This window comes from Hydra vulgaris, chromosome 12 (assembly GCF_038396675.1).
Source record: "Hydra vulgaris chromosome 12, alternate assembly HydraT2T_AEP".
NCBI classification, from domain to species: domain Eukaryota; kingdom Metazoa; phylum Cnidaria; class Hydrozoa; order Anthoathecata; family Hydridae; genus Hydra; species Hydra vulgaris.
Window position 1 is genome coordinate 68,719,799 of NC_088931.1, and position 13,912 is coordinate 68,733,710.

Sequence of the window (13,912 nt, forward strand, 5' to 3'; positions counted from 1 at the left end):
ATTGAACAATAGGCATAACTATGTGCACTAATAATAATAATATTCACTGTGCTATTTATATTAAGAAACAAAAACAGTGAGTTCTAGTAATGAAACTACCTATTAATCATTTTTAACAACAGACACTAACATAAAAATAAGCCAAAGGTAGCAACATTGCGCAAAAAATTATCAAAGATAATGTTATGTATTTTCTGAATAGTTATATTGAAGGCTAGACAACACTTAGACCTAAAGCAGTAACACTGCTTGACTGGTAAGGTTGACAAATCTTGCTCTGGATCTATATCTCAAATATATTGTGTTTTATAGTTATACTAACTATAAAACACAATATTTTTTTAAATGTTATATAACATATAAAAACACCTCATTTAACAATCATGTACACATTAGATAAAATGCATTTTGTACTATTATAAAAACACATTTATAAAACAACTATATAACATATATCACCACATACACATATTTATCAAAAACTTTTAAACTTTGAGCATAATATAAACATATATGCAAACCTTTAACAACTATTAAACAACATTTATTAGCATCAATTATTTTTAACGTAACAAAGAATGCAGACTACAATTCACAAAATTGTAATAGAAAAGATGAAACCATTTAAGAACAAAATTAAAAATTTTTAATAAATACATATTCAGATACCTTAAAATGAAGCATAACACAACATTCTTTTGACAAATTCCAGAAGAATTTTTTTTAATTTTTCTATTCCTTATTATTTTTCCTAAGAATATAAAATATACATATAGATATAGAGAAATATAAAATAGATTGAAATAAACGCAAACTTATGTATATAAACTTACATGACCACAAACAACAGTCTTATTTTATTTAACTTTTCATATTAAATACATGAATAAAATTTTATTTCTCATTTTTCTTTTTTAAAGTACTGTTTATTGCTATTTTTTATTATAGTTATTGCTGTATACTTTTTGGTACTTTTTATTATAATTGTTGTTGTATTTGTTGTATTACTTGTATTACTTGCTTTGTTGTATTACTATTTTGCTTTATTTGTACATAGTTGCTAATGTTTTATGTTATGTATTATAGCTACTGTATTATTATCTCAAATCTCCTCGAGTTTATTATTATTCATTACTGTTTACAAGCTATATTTCATCTAACAAACTCCATTTTTTTCTAAGATCATAAATTACTAAATATAACCAAATTGTTTTAAAATCATAATACCTCGCTATGCCATCTATGACTATTCAATTTGGCTCTTGTTCTGACCTTAAGCTTGACCAAACATTATCACACAAGAATACTAATTTACAATATTCTCATGACACTACAACAAGTCCACGAAATTCAACTTCAGATCTAAATAATCCTCAAGATTCAATTAATTGTAAATACTATGAAACCATAGATTTCAATAAAAAAATTAATCCTAATTCAGATCTTTATATTCATCTCAACATTGCTTCTTTACCATATCACATTGATGATCTCTGCAGCTTTATTAGCACTCTTAATGCATTACCTTTGGCAATAGGTATTACTGAGTCAAATTTATATGTAAATGATTCAAATATAACAAGCATATCTATAAATGGTTTTAACATTGAGCATTGCCCCACTGAGGTTAAAAAAGGGGGTGCTCTTCTATATCTAAACTCTAATTTAAACTACATAGTTTGCAACAACCTAAAGATCTACTCTTTCAAATATCTTGAATCCATTTTTGTTGAAATTATAAAGCCTCACTTAAAAAATATAATAATTGACTGCATATATCAACATCCGTCTGTGAATCAAGACTATTTCACTAATAATTATTTAACTCAAAATCCCCCATAAGTAAAAGTATTTTACTTATGGGGGATTTTAATATGGATATACTAAAATATAATGAATCAAATCCTATATCTAGCTACCTTGACTCGCTTATTTCTTTTTCACTACATCCTGTTATTATTCTACCGACACACATAACAGCTAAATCACAAATACTTATTGATAACATCTTTATAAACTTCAATTCACCTGACCATATCTCTGGCAATCTTACTATTTCAATATCTGATCATATGGCTCAATTTATCTGCATTCCAAGAAAAACTAATCACCCTAAAAAAAGTATATTCTACAGGCGATGCTTCAAGAACTTTAACAAAAATATATTTATTGAAGATGTTTCCAACATTAACTGGGCCCTATATATTAAAAAAGATGATGATGTAAATCAATCTATCAGTTTTCTTTTAAAGACATTTGAAAAAATGTTAGACCAACATTCTCCATACAAAAAACTAACTAAGCAGCAAATTAAACTTAAATCAAAACCATGGACCACCAATGGCATACTTAAATCTATTTCTATTAAAAACAAACTATATAAAAAACACACATATTAGTACTAAAAAATACACATATTAGTACTAAAAATGAGCTGTTTTCTAAATTTAAGTTTTATAGAAACAGAATCAGCAATCTACTAAAAAGTAGTAAAAAAATTTTATTACACAACCTATTTTAGTAAAAACTTAAACAATATTAAGAATACTTGGAAAGGGATAAAAGAAATCATTAATATAAAACCTTCAGTTTCAACTGAAGGTTTCAACTCTCAAACTTAAATTGAAAGAAAATATTATAACAGATCCAACTACTGTATCGAATATATTAAACAACTTTTTTGTTACTATCCAAAACAAAATTCAAAACAAAAACATACCTTCAACATCCAAATTTACTGACTATTTAAACTCTCCAAATTCTAATACCTTCTTTATTGATCCTGTCACAGAGAATGAAATCTCTGGTCTTATTAAAACCACTCTTAAAACTGGAAAAACTTTTGGTCCTAATAGCCTTCCTACATTCCTTCTTAAACTTATTCCAGACATAATTTCTAAACCTCTCAGTATTATTATAAATAACTCATTCCAAAACGGTTTATTCCCAGATGCTTTCAAAGTTGCTAAAGTCCAATATTTAAGAAAGGTTCTATAATGGATATGTCTAACTACCGACTTATCTCTCTTCTTTCAAACCTAAGCAAACTCTTCAAAAAAGCTATGCATAAGAGGCTCTATACATTTTTGAATAAATTTAAATGCCTTTACAAACACCAGTATGGGTTTTGTGCTAATCATTCCACAACTCACTCACTTATTAAAATTACTGAGTCAATTAGAAAAGCTCTTGATAATAAAAACTTTGCATGCGGTTTCTTTGTAGATCTACAAAAAGCTTTTGATACAGTAGATCATTCTATCCTACTCAAGAAATTAGAATATTATGTAATCAGAGGAATACCTCTTAAATGGTTTACCTCCTATCTTCACAACAGATCTCAGTTTGTCTCTGTCGGTGACTCAAAATCTACTCAAATAAAATGTTCCAACGGTGTTCCTCAAGGCTCAGTATTAGAACCACTACTTTTTCTTATCTATATTTATGACCTTAATAACTCAATTAAGTATGCAGCTCCTTACCACTTTGCTGATGATACTAACTTGCTCATTATCAACAAATCTTAAAAAAAAATTAACAAATACATTAATCATGATCTTGCTAATTTAATTCAGTGGCTTTGCTCAAATAAGCTTTTCCTCAACTGTAACAAAACTGAACTGGTCATATTCAAATCTAAAAAAAACAAAAATCAATAAAAATTTAAACTTTAGATTAAGTGGCCAGAAAATCATTCCTGTAAACTCAATCAAATATCTTGGAATTATAATTGATTCCAACCTATCGTTTGTATCCCACCTCAAAGACTTAGCTTTAAAATTGAGCAGATCAAATGGAATGCTGGCTTAAAGTTCGCCATTATGTCAATCTGAAAACATTATTAAACATATATCATGCCATTTTTGGCTCGCATATACAATATGCTTGTCAAATATGGAGACAATCTCAACAGCAAGAAGTTTTAAGGATATCTCATCTTCAAAACAAAGCTTTAAAAATAATACATTTTCAGAATTATAAATCCAATCCTAATGTGCTTTATCTTACTTCTAAGATCCTTAAACTATGTGACCTTGTTCAATTCTTGAATTGCCAGTTTGTCTGGAACCACCAACACAAAAACCTACCTCTTACCTTCAACAATTTCTTCCCAAAAAATGCAAATAACCGATACTATCTTCAATCAACTGATAATCTGAATCTTGCAGTCTTAAATCATCGTTCTGTTACTTATGGATATAAGTCCATAAAAAACCAAAGTATAAAATCTTGGAATAACCTTCTCTATGAACTTAAAGCTGTCCATTCAATTTATGTTTTTAAGAGTAACCTATTCCATTCCTTCCTTATCAAATACAGTTTATAAATCCAAAGATATGTGTATCTATGTATAAGTGTTTGTGATAAGCGCATGTGTATAAGTGTGAGTGTATATGTATGTATGTGTATATGTATACATGGATGTGTATGTGTATGTTTGTATATATTTATATGTGTATATATGTGTGTGCGTGTGTATGTAAGTATATATATATATATATATATTTGTGTGTATGTATGTGTGTATATATATATATATATATATATATATATATATATATATATATGTGTGTGTGTATATGTATACATATGTGTATGTGTATGTATATATATATATATATATCTATATATATATATATATATATATATATATATATGTGTTTGTGTGTGTGTGTGTGTGTTTATATATGTGTCTATATATGTGTGTATGTAACATAATGTGTGTATGAACATAATTTTACATTCTGATATTTTCATAGTTACTGTCGTGTAAGGTTTTTATATAACCAACGTTATTAATATATTTGATTAACTATTTGAGTTTATAAATCACAGTATAATATAAATCACATTAATAAAATATGATAATAATATAAATCACATTAATAAAAGGTGTATGTGTGTGACTAGCACTAAATTACTATTATTCTTTTTATGATTATTGTAATTATTTTTATTGTTGTCATTTTATTTTTATTATTATCATTATACTCTTATCATTGTATTGTTATTATTGTTACTACTACCACTCTTATTATTATCATTATTAGTATTTTACTCCTTTAACTTTTAATGTTTGCTTTGTTACAGCTGTGGACGATTATTACTATTAGCATTAACAATATATTTAGTAGCTTTTATTTACAAGGTTTTTACTTAAGATTAGTACATGTACTATTTGTAAACTTCCGTGAATGTAACAACTATTTCAGAATATATGAATTGATTATTCTCATTATTCTTTCTACAAAAATAATCTTAATCTATAAATAAGAAAATGAATTGAATTTACTAAAAAAGCCATCTGCTCCTCTTAACTGCTCTAGAAAATAAAACAATACTTGCCTAAAATGTTCTAAATAGACTAACGACTGAAACAGTTTACTAAAAAAGAAACATTGTACTAAAAAAACTATTTTACTAGTCATTTTAGTTCTAACTTCTTCTAAAAAATGAAAACAGGTTATAAAAATTAGAAAAATAAAAACAACCAACAACAAACAAATGATTATTTAAATTTTTATTTTAAACAATAAACAACATCAATTCTTCTTGAAAATAAAAATTTATCAGCTCTAATTTGCTTGCTGACCTTACTTGAAAGGTCGCATGGAACATATAACCGCGCATAAAAAAGTCTAGAAACTACTTAAAAACTAAGAAATAGAGAAATATTTTACAGAATACTGAACCGTAATTAACAATACGAATAATAGGCATAACTATGCGCACTAATATTCATTAGCGTATTAATATTATTTAATAAATAAAATATATCAAACATTTTTTTCAAATGATTGGCTTACTCACCTAGAGTAATGGCTTGTGAAGACTAATGATAATAAATTTGCTAAATGTAGCAGTTGCTGCAAAACCTTTAACTTGTCTGATATAGGAGTTCAGGCAGTTAAGAGTCATAATGAAGGTAAAAAGCACCAAGTTAACGTTTTAGCTAAATCCAGAAGTCACTTTTTCAAATCTGTTGTAAAAAATTCTACTATTACCCCTGGCAGTAGGTCAATGAACTTTAGAACTTGTTGTTGCTTCTAATGAAGAAACAAGATCTGAAATTAAATGGGCTCTTGCAACTGTTATGTATGGATTGTCAAACAATGCTTCTGCTATGAGCCAATTATTTACTAATATGTTTCTAGATAGTAAAGTTGCATAAGGACTAACATTAGGAAGAAAAAAAATAGGGTATATGATTAATTTTGGGTTAGCGCCATACTTTAAATTGTTACTTCTTGAAACCATCAAAAGTTCACCATGTTATGTTGTCTCGTTTGATGAAAGTTTAAATAAAGTTAAACAAAATTGTCAAATGGATATTATTGTTAGATTTTGGAATACTCTATAAAACCAGGTTAAGGTGCAATATTTGAATTCATTTTTTGTTGGACAATCTTCTGCAGCGCATATACAAAAACGGTTTTAACAAAGAAATAGAATGTCTGGACTTATCAAAAATGATCCAAGTATCTATGGATGGGCCTAATACAAATTGGAAGTTTTTAAAGAACTTTCTATATACCAAAATGAGTGTGAATTAAATTTTTTATTTGACATTAGGAGTTATAGTTTACATTCAATACACAGAGCTTTTAAGATCGGTTCTGAGTCTACATCATGGAATTTAAAAAGTATTCTTAAGGGAGCATATCAAATATTGCATGATACTCCTGCTTTTTGAGATGACTATAGCAGTGTCACTGGGTCAAATTACTATCCATTAAGTTTCTGTTCAACTAGATAGATTGAAGACCAAGTTGTTTCAGATTGTTTAATTAAAATATGGGACAACATTGTAAAATTAATTAGATTTTGGGAAAAATTATCAAAGTCCAAACAGCCTTCCTCAAAAAGTTTTTTTAATGTTCAAAAAGCGTCGAATGACTTCTCGACTGTTTCAAAGTTATAATTTTTCAGTTATGTTGCCAGCTTGTTCAAAACCTACTTGACACTCTATCAGACTGATCAACCAATGATTCCATACATGTACAATGATCTTAGGGAATTGATAACAAATATTTTTACTTTGTTTATTAAACTATCAGTAATTCAAAGTTTCAAAAAAGGTAGTGATTTAAAAAAATTAGATCTCTATAAAAAAGATTATTTGCTACACAGGAAAGATGTTATTATAGGTTTTGCCGCTGGAGTTGCAATAAAAGAACTTTTAAAAAAAGATAAAATCACTCTTAATGAAGTAAAACAGTTTAGAAATGAATGTGTTTTATTTCTCACAAAAACCATGGAAAATCTGTTGAAATGCATCCCGCTAGACTCTGCAATCATAGCAAATGCAAGTTGTTTTGAACCAATCCAACCTAAAGCATCATCAATCGAGTTTAATCAAAATAAACTAAAAAGGTTGTTACATTATCTTTTTAGTTTAAAGATTATAGCTGCAACACAAAGTGATAAAGTCATGCTTCAGTATTCTATAATTTTAAGAAATGATATGAAAATCAATATAGAAAAATTTCTTAATTTTGATTAAAAAAACACTCGTTTAGATACCTTCTTTTTTCATCAACTGAATTTAGCCAAACATAAGGAACTTTTTTATATTATCAAAATGATTTTAACTGGAAAGGATTTTAAACTGGAAAGGGGTTTCAGCATAAACAAATCAATTCCAAACGAAAATATTCAGTCAGGCTCAATAGTTTTGCATTGCATTATAAGAGATCATATGAGTTCTCAAAAAGTTCTAGCTGACAATATAAATATCATAAATGCATTTATGTTATCAGTTAAGTCAGCCAGACAACAGTACCAATTGAGTTTAGCAGAGAAAATTATTTCAAGGAAAGAGTGTGAATCAAACCACCAAAAAGCAATCTTATTAGAAGAAATTGAAAAAGTAGAAAAAAAAAATAATTTACTTGTTGCAGCATGTTGTATATTAAATGAAGATTTTATTCAATCTGTTGAAGATGCTGACAAAAATAATTATTTAACAATGCTTAAAAAAGCAACTGCTTTAAAAAGAAAATGTGGTGAAACAGAAAAAGAATCAATGGAGTTACATTCAGTTTTAGAACTATTAAATGCAAAGAAGAAACTTATTGATAAAGTTTCTTACTAAAAACTGTTTTTTGTGCTCAATTTTAAAATTAATAAAAAATATTTGCATTGTTTCATTGTGTCTAGTACATTTAGAATCTTTTTAAATTATTTATTTATATATAAAGATATATATATATATATATATATATATATATATATATATATATATATATATATATATATATATATATATATATATATATATATATATATATATATATATAGGGTTTTCAGGTTTTCCTTGTCTAAATGCCAGGGATTCCGGAAATAATATGGAAAACTCAGGGAAAAGGTAGGTAATATAAAAAGCTAAACTCTGGGAAAAACTTTTAAAATTATAGTGGCAACCCTGAGCAATGTTAAAAGAAAACAATGTTTATATTAAAGTCAAAAGTGGAAAACAATAAATAAAACCTTATTAATATCTAAAAATGGATTTTTCGACCACCAAAACATAAAGTTATTGAAAGAGAATAAAAGGAATATATTTCAAGTTTTATTAATTTATATTGTTTGTATTGTTAATTTTTTTTTATTACAAACAGTTTATTATATTTAAAAACAAAATATGCAAAAACAGAATCTTAGTTTTTAGGAACTTTTAAAAAATTGCAAAAAAAACTTTGATTTGTATTGCAATTTTTTAAAAGTTTATATTGAAAAAAATTCTGTGGGAAGCAATAAAATTAGCAAAATGAATATTATTTAAATTTTTTTTTGCCCAAAAGTATACTATTCTACTTTCTTGCAATAAAAAAAACTATGCATAAAAACTTTATTGATATACTTATAATATATTTTAAAGTTTTTTTTATATGTTTTGACACAAAAAAAATGGAATAGATAATTAAAAATTTATTGCTATACACAAACATTTATTTACAAAGACATTTATTACAAAGATGTCACTAAAAAGTAACAAAGAACACAAGATACTGAACTCTTTCAACAGAGCAGCTGCATCTGCAGGCAGAATAGCTTTTTTTGAACTGTTTGTTTTACTGTATTGAGCAAAAAAGTTTCTGAATGGCCCGAAAGGTGATGAAACATGTCCAAAATATTTTTTTTTTCTGTCACATCTAGTAAAGCACTCCCTATTTTTTAGAATACTTATTTGAGGCTTTCTGGGCTTTTTCAAATATTATGCCAAAAGGCAAGCTAAAAAATTCTACCACTAAATGTCCATGAACTAGAACTTTATGTAAAGTCTGTGGATACGGTATATATAACTGTGTATCATATATATGGTAAAGTCTCAAAACAATATTTAAAAAATTTTTTAAGTTCATTATCAAATCCAGATGACATCACTGACAATATTGCATGCAGTCTTCTGATAAGAACAGGCCTAAAACCCATTATTTCAACAGATTTTTCAGCTTACTGAAATACACAACAACCAGTGTTCCCATAATTTGAGGTACCAGCACCCCCAGAGCGTGACTTGTCTACAACAAGACCCATCTCATTGCAGAATGCAACTTTTGTTTCCTTTTTTCTGGTGGCAACAATAGCTTTAACATCTACACCTCTGCTTGTCATAGTAAACACTAAAAAACAGTCTAATCTAGGCATAAAGCGTTGAGATGCCATTCTGCTGTCTCTCATTTTTCACTTCTTTTTCTAAAACTATTCGTAGATCATTCATTAATTTTGGTGAGATGCCACAATCACTGCAGCATTGAGTGGAAGTTGTAGCGGAGGAAGTTGTCTGCACTTTTCATTCAATCATAGTGATATCTATAATAAGATATACATCTACCTTCTGTCCAGCTACTGTTACTTTAGAAACTGGAAGTGAATTATTGTCATTTTTAATTAACTTAAATTCTGCTAAGACCACTTCCTTTGTTACTTTCATGTATTTAAACCGAACAGGTCTACAATAAATAGAAAGATGCAAATGAAGTATCTTTATTTATTACATGCTTTGTGCCATTAGACTTATACTTTTTTAAAGATGCCGCTTGGCATCTTTAAAAAAATATAAGTCTAATGGCATATTAATAAGTCAATCAGTCAGTATTATCAAGACAGTTTATCGAAGTGAGTTTTATCAAAGTGTTTTATTGAAGAACATCAATACAAGAAGTGAAATACAACAAGTGTTTCATTACATTAATACAGTCCACATCCAACCAAGACGTTGTGTTCCACAGAGCATTATTCTATCATCACAAGGTAAATGTAACACGGTAAGCCTTGAGAAGCGTGATTATTTATTTTTATTATTTTTGGAAAATTATTGGCGATTACGTAAGTGGAATGTCACAAAAAAGTATTTGTGATAAATATTGCGTGAAAAAATGGACCATATCAAGACTATGTTCCAAATATCGTTCTACGGGGAAGATGGCAGCAGATAACAAAGGTGGAAGACCGCGTTCCACCACTTCTAGAGAGGATTCTATGATTGTCAGATCCGTCAAGAAGGATCCCTGTATATCATCAGTCGAGATACAAAAGCAATTAGAGCTGCCTGTATCGGACCGAACAATCAGACGACGTGCTGTTGAAGCCGGATTGTTTTCTTGACGCCCTGCAAAGAAACCGCTGATTTCACTAAAAAACCAGAAGAAAAGACTCCTGTTTGCTAAATCTCATATTGACTGGAATGTGCAGAAATGGCGAACTATCCTGTTCAGTGATGAATTGAAGTTCGACATCATTGGGAGCGATGGCATTTGCCGTGTACGTCGACCGGCCGGAAAACGACTCGATTTACGTTACTGCCATAAGACCGTGAAGCATGGTGGAGGCAATGTAATGATCTGGGGGTGTATTTCTGCTAACGCTCTAGGTCCAATACATCCAAACGATGGAATATTGGATCGTTTCATGTATAAAAATATCATGAAAGATGTTATGTTACCTCATGCTGAATGGAATATGTCAATAAAATGGGTTTTTCAGCAAGACAACGATCCGAAACACACTGCAAAAGTAGTCAAGCAGTGGTTTCAAGACAACCACCTATCAGTGATGGATTGGCTGACTCAATCTCCGGATCTCAACCCTATCGAGAACCTGTGGGAGATCGTCAACCGCAGAATTAATGGTGAAGGTGTTCGTAATAAGGATCAACTGTTTGAACAAATCCAAAAGGCCTGGGCTGCGATTCCACAAAGTTTCATTGATCACCTGATCAAATCTATGCCTCGAAGATGCAAGGCTGTGATCGACAACAAAGGATTTGCCACGAAATATTGATAGCGAAATACAGCTTGGTCAACATTTTGTCGAGTTGCACTTGTTTTGTCCAGAAGGAAAACAACTTTTTTTAATACTTTTGATTAATTTATTAATTTTCGTGTACAAATAATGAACTTTGTGATGAATAAAACTTGAAGAACTTTGTCTCTAAACAGTTACATAGTTATTTCTCTAAATTGAAAAAAAACAGCACTTTTATATAAATAAACTAAATTAGCATTATTTGGTTGCACTTGTTTTGTCCGATACTGTATGTATACAGGAACTGATACAAGAGTCAACACCTGACAACATTTTTGTTGCCTCCACAAAAACACTTAAAATGTTCACCACTTTTACAGAGGCTCCAATCTTGGACAGAAAATTCAATTCCCTTTGAAGGAAATTTGATTAAGGTGGCAACAATGGGTGGCTTCTGGTGTAAAGTTCGCTCTAGCATATAATAGGTAGAGTTCTTGTGGTAACATCGCTCTTTAAGCCAAGTCTGACTTTTATATCCATTTAGATTTCTTTCTCTCTGTAAAGTTCAGTGTAGAAAGCAGTAGAATGGGATGCGTATAAACAGAGTTTTCGACTCATTGCAATCAGTCTGTCTATGATTGTATGTGAAAGTAGTTCTTTTTTGATGACAAGTTGAAGGGAGTGGTTAAGGCATCCAGCTGACTCTAATTAATAATTACAGCTTGGTTCATTATAGGGTGCGTTTATATTTGCTGCATTGTCTCTTAAGCAAACTTCAATTTTTGAAAAAATTTCCCACTCCTCTGCTATTGTTTCGATCTTGTTGAAATTTTTTTTTTGCAGTATGCTTTTCATCAAATTGAGAACAAGAGATGCAGAATTTGACACAAATTGAGAACAAGAAATGACAGAATTTGAGTTCCAATTTTTGGAAATAAAGTGAATGGTCATCCCCAGGTAGCTGTGATGAAATAATGACCATGCATCAAGACAGACTGACACATATTCAGCTTCTGATTAAACCAACTTTTCCTTGAGAGCAAATTTTGTTTTTTCATAAGTTGGATCCAGTAAACTTCTCTAGTATTTTTCGCTAGCAATTTTGTAATTAGGTGCATGGAGCATGGTTTATTGTATTGAAAATAAACCACGGTTGGAGGTCAAGAACCATTATTTCAAATATTGACTTGTGAATTTTTTGGCCTTTTTCAGAATTAGAGTCATTTTTTGAAGAAGCTTGAACCTAGTTTTATTTAACATGTCAATTTTTTGTTTTTTTTGGTCGTATATTGAAGATTGGAACTAAAAGTCTTTCTCTTGTTTTATTTTTAATATAAAATAGATAGTAAAAATATTGCTGCAATATTAAAAAAATAATGAATAATTTTTAAGATTACCTTGCTAATGGAACTTATATTATTATATATTGCAGTCATTTATTACTATTTAATCATAATGTCCTATCATAAATAATATTATTTTCGCATATTGGACATATCTAACTGATATTTAAAAAAAAAAAACTTTAGATTTCTTAAACTTTATATCTTTTCGTTTTGACTGTGCAACATGAGAGATATTAAACAAAGAGATATTAAACAAAGAGATGTTAAAAAACACGAGAGATATTAAACAAAGGTTCAAAAAATAAAACAATCAAACTTCTTTATTAACAGAATATCTTTTGACATCTTGCCACAATATGCAATAAATTAAAATTCAATTAACTCTTCAAAAACTAGATCGACTTTATATTCAAATATAGGTAGAAAATAAGGTAATGAAACTATATAAACATTATTGAAAATCCCATCATTGTTATTGACACAATTTAATAAATAATAATAGTAATGATAAAATCTGACTTTAAAACTTTGTGAAATTCTAAAAAATGCTAATCAACAGTTAAAACTATCAAAAGTGTATTCTCATATCAGAAATTAGCGACAATTTAAACAGGACCAAATCTTTTAGAATTTCACCAAAATAGAACTAAATATAAAGCCAAAATAAAATGTCAATAAAACAAATAAAATTTTCAAATAAAATTTGAAAAAATTCAAAAGAATTTTTTCAAATAAACTTATAACATTTTTCACAAAAACCTGACATTTTTTGTGAATTTTTTTAAGAACAGTTTTTTTAAATACCCACATTTATTGACTCCATTCATAAATGCATTATAGTGGCATAGTATGTCAGGTTTCTCAACAAGATCTTGATTTCAATGGCAGTTAACAATTTGCAAAGAAGTGATTTGGATGGAAGACATAGCATAAATTAGCTGCTTATCCTTCCAATGAAATGCTGCTAGATTCCAGGAAACTTATCTCACCCTTCTGCAGTAATTTAATTTGAGAACTTTCCACAATCTGTAAGAACTTTTCCATGTGCATATTTTTGACATCTATATCAATTTGAAGCTTGTTTAGAAATTCAAATCAAAATCAAAATAAAATCAAAATAATTAAAAATGTTTATAAAGAAAGGTCTGAAGTTGGTCTTTTTTTAAAGGTTTCTATTAAATTTTTGTTCTTGGAAAGTTAATTACTTTTCTTGCAATTTTCAGCATCATTTTAAGGAGGTCTATCAGACTATTTTTGGAATATTTCAAGTAAATTACTTCTTGAAATTTAACATGTATTATTTTAATGATATTTTA

General features: G+C 28.5%; 2 protein-coding genes across 4 annotated transcripts in view; both read left to right on the forward strand.

Moving 5' to 3' along the window:
• LOC136088955 (uncharacterized) overlaps positions 1 to 13,912 on the forward strand; it is a 202,786-nt gene that overhangs the window by 111,620 nt on the left and 77,254 nt on the right. The window lies entirely within an intron of this gene.
• The window catches only part of LOC136088952 (uncharacterized), a 135,503-nt gene that overhangs the window by 101,895 nt on the left and 19,696 nt on the right, over positions 1 to 13,912 (forward strand). The window lies entirely within an intron of this gene.